Here is a 14,596-nt window from a genome sequence, read left to right as displayed (position 1 = left end):
CAGTTTTGGGGGATTTGGTCTTTTTTGTCTTTTTCTAGGGTTTTTGGCTTCTTCCAAGGATTGCCTATATATACCCAACTACCCCCATTTATTTCAGAACTAACTTTGCAAAGGAAATTGATTAAGTTTGTGTTCTTATGCTTAAAAGGGCTTCAATTTTCAAATTCACTCAATCTGTTTTCACACTTGCAAATTCCACATCTCAAGCTTCAATTGGAATCTTTTCTTCTTGCCATAGGGCTGTTGTAAGTGAGCTTCTTTCTTTTTTTTTAACGTGTGAAGAGCAAGATCTCATGGAGATCTATTGTGTGGTTGTGAGATCTCAAGAGGAGATTGGTGTGTAGAAGTTTCGGCTTCCAAACCGGATTATGATAGTAAAATTCTCCTCGAGAGGGGAGAGCGGGGACGTAGGTCGGTGGACCGAACCTCGTGAACATATCGCGCGTCACAATTGGATAACTATTTCCTAACTCATCTATTATATATTGCTTTAGCATTTTATTTTGTAGTATGTTGTATTGTCTTAATTTTAATTGCACATTTATTACCTCATAACTCTATTCACCCTCCTTTAGGGTCCAACAATTGGTATCAGAACAAGGTCTCTCTATATATTTTTTGGTTTAACCACCTTAGAGGAAAGATCCAATAGAGGCTTCTTTGAATGTGGAAATGCTTGAGAGACAATCCACCACTAGACCCCCACTTTTCACTGGTAGCAACTTTGCTTATTAGAATGCGAGAATGAGGATTTATCTATGTTCCATTGACCTTGATATCTAGACATTATAGAGAAGAAATATGTTGAGAAGCTTAGTAGTAGTAGTATGACCAATGGTGAGAGGCTTAAGGCAAATGATGCGGCATAAACATGTACCAAAAAGGTTGCAAGTGCACAACCGTGTCAAGTTATAGTATTTAAGATATCGATCCCACGAGGAAGGTGTTTTGTAGGAGAAAATATGAAATCGGTTCTTATATTGTGTGCATGACAAGTAGGAGTGATAGGTGAATGTGATTGTGAAGAGATTGAGAGAGTGAAAATGGTGTGTAAATAGGTGCAAAGTGTAAGTAAGAGTGGATTTGAAAAAGAATGAGTATGATCAATAAGGTGAGAAGGAAAAAAATATGAATAAAATCAAGAAACAAATAAAAAATCAAGAATGAAGAACAAAATTCTAGAATTAAAGAAAATGCAAGAAATTAAAGATGGTGGATTCAATTATAGATATGGGTAATCTACAATTGAACCCACTTCTTAGAAAATGGTGATTCCCTAGAGGGTTCTAGCCTAAATACGAATCAAACAAAATAAAAAATAAACAAAAAGAAAAACTAAACCCAAGAGGGTTCTAGCCTCAAGGTGAATAGTATAAGAAATTAAAATCTAACTACAAAATAAATTACAAAATCTAAACTACAAAATAAAATTACAAGAATTAAATGCAAGAAAATAAATCTACTCTATAAGCATAAAATAAATCTAAAGCAAGAGGGTTCTAGCTTCTTGGCTATTTAACAAGAAAATAAAATCTAACTACAAGCATAGAAATAAATCTAAACTAATAAGCAATAAAAGAGAAAAAGAAAAGAAATGCAAACCTTCAAATAATTCTCCATCTTCATCTTCATCTTCATCATCCAACAAAGAGAAGAAGAGAAAAATTTAAAGTGGTGAAAAAATTATTATTATTATTTGCAATAAAAAGTTATAATTTTAGAAGGCCTTCTCAATTAAGAGTAGCCCTCCTCTTCAAAAAGGAGTTACAAAAATTTTCACACCCTTAACCTCTCACTCTCTACCCCTATTTATAGTAATCTTCAATGAATATGAGCCATTGGATCTGTCTTGAGCCCCAAGCAACAATCTTCACCTTTGAATTTGCTTTTTGTTCTTCTCTAGCCTAACATAAGAGGTCCATATGATTTTCAAAAGAAAATAAAAATCTCTTCTTCAGTAATAAAATCAAGTCCGGCCCATGAGAATGATTATTTGATGAAGTTCCAAGTCTTTGGCCCATTCAAGCATCCAAGTCCAATGAAGCATTTGATTTTTTTCGGAAAAATCCAACTCTGCAGCCCAATAAGTCCGGTTATTTGATTTTCGGCCCACTGTAGCAGTCCAAAGTCCACAATCAAGTTCGGTCTCACTTTTAACTTCCCATTTGATTTTCAAAATAGAAAAGGAAGAGCCGGCCCACTTTAGCAGTCTCAAGTCATTCATGAAGTCCGGCCCAATTTGCTTCAATTCTGCAGCAAATCAAACAAGTCCGGTCCCCTTTGGTGTAATCTCTTTTTTTTTTTGATGGGCTTTGGGCTGTGCATGATGTCTTGTGGATTTTGTTTCTTTTCTTTTTCCTTTGGGCCATCATTTGCTTGATGCTCTTTGGGCTTCAAAAATGCTACAAAATAGAGAAGAGAGATTTTTGAGGGGTTTTTACATTTGATAATATTTATTTATATTTTCATTCATTTATGTGCAAACTAAGCTAACAATAATTATTAATGGTATATTTATTCATGTAAAATAGATAATGAGGATATAAAATTATAATAAAAATATGATTATCAAATACCCCCACACCTAAACTTTTGCTAGTCCTCTAGCAAAGAAAATTAAAAGAAAATCCTAACTCACTTTTGCAGGAATCGCGGTTGTATTTAGCGTATACAACAAGCCTTAAAACCCGTAGGTTACCCTAGTGGACGAGTTGTAGTCTCGTGAGGGTTTGCAGTGAATATACCCACAAAATTCGGTCAACTTGCCAAATTAAAGAAGTTAGTAAATAAATAAATTCACTTGATAACTTTTAGATAATCTAATTGGAGCCAGTTATCACTCAAGAAAACATTTTTATATATAACTCTAAAGTATATTTTCAAGAAAATCTTCTCATTGTAGCAATACAAAACTAAGCCAAACTTAGAAATTTAATTTAAAAGTTTTGAAAAGAACATGCTCACTCTTTGTTTTAAATAATTTTCAAGTTGTTTGATTTAAAATATTTTCCAAGACCATATATACAACTATAAAACATTTATTAAAAATTTTTTAACTCTTTCATCCTTGGTGATTTTTTTCTACTTTAACGGGCATTCTAAGTGACCTTTTAACGAGTTTTGGGCCAATGGATCCCAACCCAATTGGGTTTAGGTCATTAAGTATGAAAATACTCCTTGGGCTTAATTACTCGGTCAGCTTAGGCTTTATAAGATAGAATCACCTAGAATTCAAGAGTATATTTTTTTCTTTTTGGTGCCCATTTTTCGCACTCTTCTTTTGCATTTTTTTTGTATGTGTATATATATATATTTTGAAAAATATGTAAATCAAGACACTTTGAAAATTTATTTTCAACTCAAAGCTAAGCATGCAAAAATTTTATTATTTTAAATAAAAGTTCAAGTTAAGGCTTAAGTAAAGTATACTACTTTGAAAATCATATTTTAAATAAAAGTTCAAGTTAAGGCTTAAGTAAAGTATACTACTTTGAAAATCATTTCTTAAGAAATTTATTTAGAGTTATCATAAAAGGTGAACTTAAGTAAATAACCAACTAAGGATTAGAAAATATCAAATTTATCAAATAAATCAATTATTACATAATTCTATCAATTTGGCAAGTGACGATATTTAAAAAAAAAATTTAAGGGAAAAAATGTAACTAAAAATGTAAAATAAAGAGAAAAATAACTAATTCACACCCCCACACCTAAATTTTGCATTGTCCTCAATGCAAACTCTATGATGCATATAATAAAGCAGATAAGAAGTGAAGCACTTACATTTGGTCGGCTGATAAAAATCTGCAATTACCTTTGGTCTGAGGAGGTTGAAATCAAAATTTTATTCTCTTTTTTTTCACTTTTTTTTGACAACTGAACAAGAAACTCTCAGATGAGAGAAGAATAAATTCTTTTTATTATTCTGAAATAAACAAAATAAACAATGTAGAATAAAATATTCAACATGAAGAGTTCCTGTTCTACATTGAATCCTACCTTACTGTTGAAAATTCTTCTCCAGATTTTAAACAAATTAAGAATGATATAATCAATAATGTGAATTTCTAAGTATTTCGGGGTGTTCAGTAATTCTTGCAACAAAGTAAGGTAGGTATTATTGGTGCCATGCATTTTACATTTCTTAATGAACTTAGACTCTTGTACTGTAAAGTTTTGTTTTCTAACAACCAATTCTTCTGTGAAGTTCTGAAAATTTGGTTGTTGATTATTATCCAAGAATCTAAGTTCATCAAGAAAGAGTTTTTCAAAATTTAATTCAAAGCAACAAATGTTTAACACAGTTTTATTATTCTCAAGGACCTGATCTGCTTCTTCCAAAAACTCTAACTCTTCATCAAAAATTTCCTCAAAACTCAAATCAGTCCCTGCTTCTTCTTCTTCTTCTGATCTTTCCTGAATGTAGTTTATTTCTAGAGGCTGATTATTTGGTTGGTCCCCTAGATTAAAAATGTTAAGATCAGCAGTCAAATTCCCAAATGACAGCTTCATTTGACCAGTTCTACAGTTGATGAGAGCATTTGAAGTGGCTAAGAACAGTCGTCCTAAGATGACATGTGTCTGTCCTTTGGGATTGGAAACAGGCTGTGTTTCCAAGACTACAAAATCTACTGAAAAAATAAAGTCTTCAACCTTAATCAGAACATCCTCTAACTCACCCATAGGGACCTTAACAGATCTATCAGCCAACTGTAAGGTACATTTGGTTGGGTTCAGTACACCTAGACCTAATTGCTGGTAGACTGAATATGGAAGCAAATTGACACTGGCCCCTAAGTCTAAAAGCGCCTTATCAATGTGAGTATTACCAATGATACATGAAATGATGGGGGAACTTGGATCTTTACGTTTCAAAGGTATGGGATTTGATAGCATTTCACTGATATTGGCGGCTAAAAAGACTTTCTTTGGAACATTTATTCTCCTCTTCTTAGTGCACAATTCTTTTAAAAATTTAGCATAAGATGGAATTTGTTCAATTACATCTAAGAGAGGAATATTGACCTTAACCTGCTTGAATGTTTCTAGGATCTTCTCCTCCTGAGGAGAGTGTTTCCTAGACCTGAGTCTATCTGGAAAGGGAGCAACCGGTCTAAATCTATCAAAAACAGGCTCAGGTTCGGGTTCAGGCTCTTGGTCATCTGAGGGGAGTGCTTGTTGAATAGATTCATCAGAATGAGAAGGAATTTGTACAGGATCAAGAGTTTGACTTGGAGGAGTTCTCACTTGATTATCGACTTGTCTACCTGACCGAAGTGAATTGATTGCATTCACTTGGGCTTCGTAAGATGAACTGCATCCTGTGTTCTTCGGGTTGACCACGGGTTGACTTGGAAATTTTCCTTTCTCTCTTTCACTCACAGCACTAGCTAGTTGACTAAGTTAAGATTCTAATCTAGCTATAGCTTGAGTGTTGGAGTTGAGCATTTGTCCAGTGGATTGCATGAAGGAATTCAGAGTGCTAGACGTTTGAGTCAACATATTCGTGGTTTGAGTGGATGCCTTAATTATGGTTTCCAAACCCCTTTCCAAGACGTTGAGACGTTTATCCTGATCTGGATTGTGATGAGTCTGAATTACAGCTTGATGAAGAGGAGACTGATTTTGATACGGCAGATTGGGTTGTTGAAATTGTGAATGAGAATTGAACGGAACCGTGTTTCCCCTAGGATAATGTTGGGTCGAAGCGGGAGTGAAGTTTTGAGTTCCGGGAGAATTTCCTAGATTCCATGCAAAGTTGGGATGATTTCTCCAACCTAAATTGTAGGTTGGAGAAAATGGATCATTTCTAGGGTGCTGGAATGCAGCGTTCATCTGTTCTAATGAGTTGTTATTTCCTAGGAGAGGGCATTCCTCTAAAACGTGGGTAGGAGACTGACAATTATGACATCCTAAGGCAGAAACATGATTGATTTGAGCTGGAGCTCGTTCCTTAATTTTTAAAGCTTTTAACCTTCGCAGAATCGTCGCCATCTTCGCTTCAGAAGCAATGTTTGACTCCAAGAAAAGACCACAAGACTTAGATTAGGGAACTGATGAAACCCTATCATCGCATTGTTCCCATTGCATTATTTTTTTCAGAAAGACTCTCCAAAAACTCCCACGCTTCATCAGCGTTTTTCCTCATAAAATCCCCGTGGCGCTGTACAGCCATTTTTTAGCTTTATCCTTAAGAGCAAATGGAATAAATCTAAGCTTAACCGCATCTTCATTTAATTCTCTCATTTTAATCATAATACACACTTCCTCAAATTCCGAAATAAAAATATATGCGTCTTCTGTTTCATTACCAAGGAATTTGGGAAGCATGTTTATGTATTGCGGTCTAAGCTCAAAACTTATTCCATTTGTTTCGGGGAGCCTAATGCATGAGGGGATTGCATTCCTAATGGGATAGCACATATCTTGAAGAACGGGTGGATTAGGATACCTCATTTCTATTATTGGTTCAAAGCGAATTAATCGATGTGTATTATCCCTAATCCACTGTTGCATATTTTATTTTTTTTATTTTATTTTTTTTCTTAAAGAAAAGAAAGAAAATTAGTTTTTTTTATGAGAAGATAAAGAAAAAGAAAAATTCTAACTGAAACAAATCAAAACAATCACTTTTCAATCAACTCTAATTCTAGGGTTTAGCCTAACTCCACTAGACCAGCTCCTAACCAAAAACTCCTACAGTGAAAAGATCAAAGTTTTACTCAGGTAGTTAGCCAGGTAAGGATAGTACTAGAGGTTGATTAAAGATCAATTAAGTACTTCTTTCCTTGCGGAGTGCTTTACGCAACCCCTAAACCTTGCCTTAGACACCAACTAATCTGAGAAAACTTAAACCGGTTCACTTAAGAATTTCTTGTTCCTTATTGAGCTCGAATCCTTAGGGGCCAACGTCTAATGAGTTTTATTAGGCTTGGGTTTGTGAAGTGAGGAATTAGTGATTTTTGGGCTAAGGAAATGGTGATGAAATCCCTCACCTTATCTTGATTATAAGGTTTTTCCCATAAAGATATTTTTAAGTGTGTGCCAAATCAAGATGCTCAAATCACTTGGTGAATTCCTACTATCAATATGAAATGCAACCCTATGAATTAAAAGTAACTAAAAAGGATGGAAAAGAAAAATCTCTTTTTTTTTAATTAGGGTTAACAATCAAACAAATGAGAAGGGGGAAATTTGTTTGAATTTATTATCTTGTTAGTAAATGTCAAAGTGGAGGATGAATTTTATTATGGTTAACAAAAAATAAAATCCTTTTTTTAAGTCCTAATTATCTCTAATTGTGAAGAATGAGCTAAAGGGTAGAATTATAAAAACTAAAAAGAGGACTTACCCGAAAGTAAATCTTCAAATCCTAGCTCTCCAATCCGCGATCTCCAAGCTCCAAGCGTTTCCTTCACAAAAAAACACACAAGTTAAAGAACTAAAATAATTAAAATCTACTTAAGCACCTTCCCCGGCAACGGCGCTAAAAACTTGATGCAGCATAAACATGTACCAAAAAGGTTGCAAGTGTACAACCGTGTCAAGTTATAGTATTTAAGATATCGATCCCACGAGGAAGGTGTTTTGTAGGAGAAAATATGAAATCGGTTCTTATGTTGTATGCGTGACAAATAAGATTGATGAGTGAATGTGATTAAACTAAACCCAAGAGGGTTCTAGCCTCAAGGTGAATAGTGTAAGAAATTAAAATCTAACTACAAAATAAATTGCAAAATCTAAACTACAAAATAAAATTGCAAGAATTAAATGCAAGAAAATAAATCTACTCTATAAGCATGAAAATAAATCTAATCTATGAGCATGAAATAAATCTAAGGCAAGAGGGTTCTAGCCTCTTGGCTATTTAACAAGAAAATAAAATCTAACTACAAGCATAGAAATAAATCTAAACTAATAAGCAATAAAAGAGAAAAAGAAAAGAAATGCAAACCTTCAAATAATTCTCCATCTTCATCTTCATCTTCATCATCCAACAAAGAGAATAAGAGAAAAATTTAAAGTGGTAAAAAAATTATTATTATTAATTGCAATAAAAAGTTATAATTTTGGAAGGCCTTCTCAATTAAGAGTAGTCCTCCTCTTCAAAAAGGAGTTACAAAAATTTTCACACCCTTAACCTCTCACTCTCTACCCCTATTTATATTAATCTTCAATGAATATGAGCCATTGGATTTGTCTTGAGCTCCAAGCAATAATCTCCACCTTTGAATTTGCTTTTTGTTCTTCTCTAGCCCAACATAAAAGGTCCATATGATTTTCAAAAGAAAATGAAAATCTCTTCTTCAGCAATAAAATCAAGTCTGACCCATGAGAATGATTATTTGATGAAGTTCCAAGTCTTTGGCCCATTCAAGCATCCAAGTCCAATGAAGCATTTGATTTTTTTTGGAAAAATCCAACTCTGCAGCCCAATAAGTCCGATCATTTGATTTTCGGCCCACTGCAGCAGTCCAAAGTCCACATTCAAGTCCGGTCTCACTTTTAACTTCCCATTTGATTTTCAAAATAGAAAAGGAAGAGCCGGCCCACTTTAGCAGTCCTAAGTCATTCATGAAGTCCGGCCCAATTTGCTTCAATTCTGCAGCAAATCAAACAAGTCCGGTCCCCTTTGGTGTAATCTCTTTTTTTTTGATGGGTTTTGGGCTGTGCATGATGTCTTGTGGATTTTGTTTCTTTTCTTTTTCCTTTGGGCCATCATTTGCTTGATGCTCTTTGGGCTTCAAAAATGCTACAAAATAGAGAAGAGAGATTTTTACACACACTCCCACTCGCACTGATTATGAGAATTGCTTTATTTATCCGCCGACTGCTCCACCCCCAGGCTTGGAAACTTTAAGGAAGCTCGTAGAGCAATTAGAGTACTGGATGCAGATGACCATCGATGTCGTTAGTCTCGGGGACGTGAGTTTCAAAGTCTATGGTATATTTATTCATGTAAAATAGATAATGAGGATATAAAATTATAATAAAAATATGATTATCAGCAAACCTTAATATAAAGGCCATGAATGCCTTAATTTGTGGACTTATCACCAATGAATACAATAGGATTTTCACGTGTGCAACCGCACACAAAATTTGGGAAAAATTGTGCATCACTCATGAAGGAACCCCTCAAGTTAAGGAATCCAAAATTAGTGGCCTCATGCATGATTATGAATTGTTTAAAATACTTCCAAATGAATCTATTGAAGCTATGTTTTCTCAATTTACTAACATCATAAATGAATTGCATGGCCTTGATAATATGTTGACGAACCAAGAGATGAACTACAAAATTCTTCATTTTTTGACGCTGGTGTGGGAGCCTAAAGCTACGGCCATAAGGAAGCTCATGACCTTACAACACTTACTTTTGATGGTCTCATTGGAAAGCTCAATGTCCATGAGAAGAAGATCAAAGAGAATGAGGAAATGCCCCCAAAGGCAATCGAGGATCCATCTCAAAAATTGAAGACTAATGCGCTCAAAGGAGCAATTGATGACTCATTCTCCTCGGATAGTGAAGTCGATGCCTCTAGAGAAGTGGAACACCTCTCTAGAAGGATATCAAGATTAATCAAAATGAATAAAAATTTTAAGAATCGATCTAACAACAATTTTCCTTCTCGTATAGGTAAATGGTTCGAATGCAATGAACCGGGACACTTAGCTAAGGATTGTCCTAAGCTTAAGGAGAAGTACTTGAAGTACAAAAAGAAGAAGGCTATGTACATTGGATGGGATGAATCCGAACCAAACGATTCAGATAGCAATGATGAGGGTGCCATGATTGCTCTTCATGACCCAAACATTTGTTTCATGGCTCATGAAGATGAGGTACAATCCGTAACCGAAAGTGAATCATTTTTTATGCAATGTGAACTAGAAACCGCATTAGAAGAATTAAACATTGAATTTAAAAGAGTGGCAAAAGAATACTCTTCTTTTAAAAAATTACGTGTTTCTTATGATTCTAAGTTTGAGCAACTACAATATTCTCTTGCTCCAAAAGATGAAATGATAGGAGATTTAGACTTTAAAAACAAACAACTAAGGTCTAAAATTGAGAGGCTAGAAATAAAAAATAATAGAATTAAATCTAATTATACCTACTCTAGTCATCATCATGTTAATAGAAAATGGTATCATAAATCTTATGCTCCTATATATAAGAAAAAAAATTTGTGCACATATTGCATGTAATATGGTTATATCTCTACTTATTGTAGGATTAAAAATAACATAAATTCTTATGAGTTAATATGGGTACCTAAGGGTACCAAAAATACTAACATTCAAGGACCCAAAGTTTGGGTACCTAAAGGTTCTATAACTTATTCATATGTAGGGAACATCTCGCATAAGACGTAAGGAGTTGTGGTACCTTGATAGTGGTTGCTCACATTATATGACGGGCAACAAGGAATTATTTGCAATCATATTAAGAATTGAAGGAGACAATGTCTTCTTTGGTAGTGGTGAGAAAGGTAAAATTATAGGTATTGGTAATATTGGTAAGATACATTCTCCCATAATTGATGATAGTTATTTTGTTGAAAAACTAAATCATAATCTTCTTAGTATTAGTCAATTAAGTGACAAAAGCTTTAACATTTTTTTAAACTGGATAAATGTATTGTTAGTATGAATAATACAATTATTTTTGTTGCTTTTAGAAGATCTAATGTTTATATTTTTGAGATGAATGAGCTAATAGATCAAGATATAAAATGCCTTGCCGTGGTGGATGAAGATCATTGGATTTGACAAAAGAGGTTTGGACATGCTAACATGGAGTTAATATCTAAGCTATCCAAGAAAAATCTATAAAAGGGTTACCAAATCTAACCTTTGTTAAGGATTCTATTTGTGAAGATTGTGCTAATGGTAAACAAACCATGAACACCTTCAAATTCATAAATGAGGTATTTGCTAAAGGTAAACAAACCAAGAACACCTTCAAATTCATAAATGAGGTATCTATTTCTAAACCTTTGTAATTATTGCATCTTGATCTCTTTGGTCCTATGCGTGTTGCCTCTCTAGGAGGTAAACATTATGTATTTGTTATCATTGATGATTTTTTATGTTTTACATGAGTAATCTTTCTTGCAAATAAATATGAATGTTTTAAAGAATTTTTTAATTTTGTAAAAAGAATTGAAAATGAAAAGGATTTAAACCTGTTAAAATTAGAAGTGATCATGGTGGTGAATTTCAAAATAAAAATTTTAATGAATTTTGTGCTCATCGTGATATAACTCATATGTTTTCACTCCTAGAACACCACAACAAAATGGTGTTGTTGAACGAAAAAATCGGACCATACAAGAGATGACACGTTATAATGATAAATACTTTTATTTTGCTTAAGTATTTTTGGAAGGAAGCCGTGAATACGGCTTGCCATGTTTTAAATCGTGTCTTGATTAGACCTAAATTTAAGAAAACTCCTTATAAACTCTTTTTTGGCAAAACCCCATATATTGGATATTTTCATATTTTTAGTTATAAATGTTTTATCTTAAACACTAAAGACCACCATGATAAGTTTGACTCAAAAATTAATGTTGGTATATTTTTGGGATATGCATCTAGAAATAAGGCTTATAGGGTCTTCAACAAACGAACACTTGTTGTTAAAGAGTCTATAAATATTACTTTTGATGAGGCTAATATTGGTTTGTAAGATAGCTTGCCTAGGGATGATGATGATATTGAGGGAGGATTAGAGCTTTTGCAAACAAATGACAAACCCTCAATGGATGTACAAAAGGATGGGGAAAGCAACAACATACAAAATCAAGAAGAGCTCCCCAAAGCATGGAGGTTTGCACCGGATCATCCAAAGGAACAAATAATAGGGAGTCCATCACAAGGGATTCTAACTTGCTCAAAAGCCTTGAGTGAGTGTTGTAATATAACTTTCTTATCTTAAATAGAACCTAAAAGAGTTAATGATGCTTTAAAAGATAAGTTTTGGGTTTTAGCAATGCATGATGAACTAAACAATTTTCAAAGAAATAATGTTTGGAAATTAGTTCCTAGACCTAATAATGTTTATGTTATTGGAACTAAACGAGTTTTTAGAAACAAACTTGATGAACATGGCATAGTGACTAGAAATAAAGCTCGTTTAGTTGCCCAAGGATACAATTAAGAGAAGAGCATAGACTATGATGAAACTTTTACACCGGTTGCAAGATTGGAATTAAGATCTTTTCTCTAAGGTGATTAGACCAAAAATTAATATAGAGACCAAGCTCTGATACCAATTATTAGACCTTAGAGGGGGGAGAGTGATTAGGGTCTTGAAGTAATAATTGTGCAATAAAAATTAAGACAAGCAATCACCACAAAATATAATGCTAAAATAAAAGGAGATAAGATAGAAATCGTTATCCAAGTGACGCGCGATATGTTCACGAGGTTCGGCTCTCTAGCCTACGTCCCCACTCCCCACTCTCGAGGAGAATCCACTACACAACCCGGTTTGGAAGCCAGAACTTCCTCTACACAGCGATCTCCATGAGATCTCACGATATAGTTGATCTCCACGAGATCTCACGACACAGTTGATCTCCACGAGATCTCACGACACAGTTGATCTCCACGAGATCTCACGACACAGTTAATCTCCACGAGATTACCACACAATCAATAGTAACAAATGAAGAATTTCTCTCTCTTACAATAGCCCCATGGTAAGGAGAGAGATTGCACTTGAAGCTTTGGATGTGGGATGTGCAAGTGTAAAACAAGGAATTGGATTTTGAAAGTTAAGGCTCTTAAACTCAAGAATTAAACACAATTGATTTTTTCTCTTGCAAAGTTGGTGGTTAAAACAAATGGGGTAGTTGGGTATTTATAGTGAAAAATAACAGCAGCCAAAACCCCAAAGAAATAACCAAAATCCCCCAAAATTCGGTTTTCTGAAACTAGCCGTTACTATGCAACGACTCTCTGATAAGTCGACTTATGAGTCGACTCATGAGTTGACTTATGAGTCAACTAATGAGTCGGCTTATATGAGTCGGCTTATATGACTTGACTCAGTAGAAGAAAAATCACAACTCCGCTGTACTTCGTGAGTCGACTTATGAGTCGACTAAACATGCGCAGACCAGATTTGCACAGAAAACACAACTTAAAATATTTTTAAAAATATCAGATAAATTCTAAAAAATATGAAACTTTGGGAATAGTTTATAATCATTTTGAAAAATTTGTTTGAAGAGGAATTTTGCAAAAAGGTCCTCGTATTTATGAAAAACATCATTTTGACAAAAGTACCAAAATACGAGTTTTGAGAGTGTGCAAGTGTGTGTGATATCCCAAAAAGCTTCAAATAAAATCTACAACTACTTGCCTACAATCTAGCACTAGAGAGAAAAAAAAAACTAGCAAATATCATCACATAGAATAACATTTCTTTGAGTCTTGATATTTGCTTTGATTTGATGAAGCTTTCACTTGTATATGTTGTTCTTGATTAATATTTGCTTCATCACATTGCCTCCACCTCCTATAGATATTGACGTTGTACCTCATATTCCATCCAATCCTCCATAAGTGGTACTAACAAGCTTGATATACATATTAACTACAATATCACTTAACAAGCAATTAGTACCGATAATGATGGTTGTAAATCATCATCAAAACATAAGGGCTAACAAGGATGTTTTTAGCCTTTGCAAGTTTTAAAGATTTCAAACTATTTCAAATAGATGTTAAAAGTGCTTTTAAAGTGGTTTTTATAGAGGAGAAAGTATATGTTGAGCAACCCTCCAGTTTTATGGATCATTCTTTTTCTAATCATATTTACCGGGTTCAAAAAACTTTATATGGGTTAAAACAAGCTCCTAGAGCTTGGTATGCTCTCCTCTCTAATTTTCTTCTTAAAAATAGTTTTTCTAAAGGAAAAAATGATAATACTCTTTTTGTTAGAAAATAGATAAATGAATTTCTCTTAGTTCAAATTTATGTTGATGATATCATTTTTAGTGCCACTAATGAATCTTTGTGCAATGATTTTTTAAAAGTTCTGCAAGACAAATTTGAGATGAGCATGATAAGAGAGCTCACATTCTTTCTCGGTCTCCAAGTCAAGCAAACTAAGGATAGGATATTCATTTCACAAAGAAAATATGCTAGAGAATTGGTAAAAAATTTTGGATTAACCTCGACGGAGCGTCTCGGTTAATGCGAGACACCCCAGGGGTGTCTTAGATTTTCTGAGACACCCCAGGGGTGTCTCGGATTTTCCGAGACACCCCAAGGGTGTCTCGGAATTTCCGAGATACCCCAGGGGTGTCTCGGATTTTTCGAGACACCCCAAGGGTGTCTCGAGTTTTGTGAGACACCCCAGGGGTGTCCCGGATTTTGAAAGACGCCCTTAGTCCGTTTTAACCACTCCGTTATCCTCTCAAGCCTATAAATACAAGCCATAGGCCTTATTTTTTCAGAGCTGGAATTTTGGAGAAGAGGCGAAGCCCTGCCGGAGTGAAGAGTGATTGATCACTTCAACGCAAGAGAGCTTCTTCGTCAAATCTACATCACCCGTACCCGATCCTTAGTATTGTCC

The sequence above is a fragment of the Asparagus officinalis genome, chromosome 8 (genome assembly GCF_001876935.1).
Source record: "Asparagus officinalis chromosome 8, Aspof.V1, whole genome shotgun sequence".
NCBI classification, from domain to species: Eukaryota; Viridiplantae; Streptophyta; class Magnoliopsida; order Asparagales; family Asparagaceae; genus Asparagus; species Asparagus officinalis.
This window is presented reverse-complemented; position numbering follows the sequence as displayed.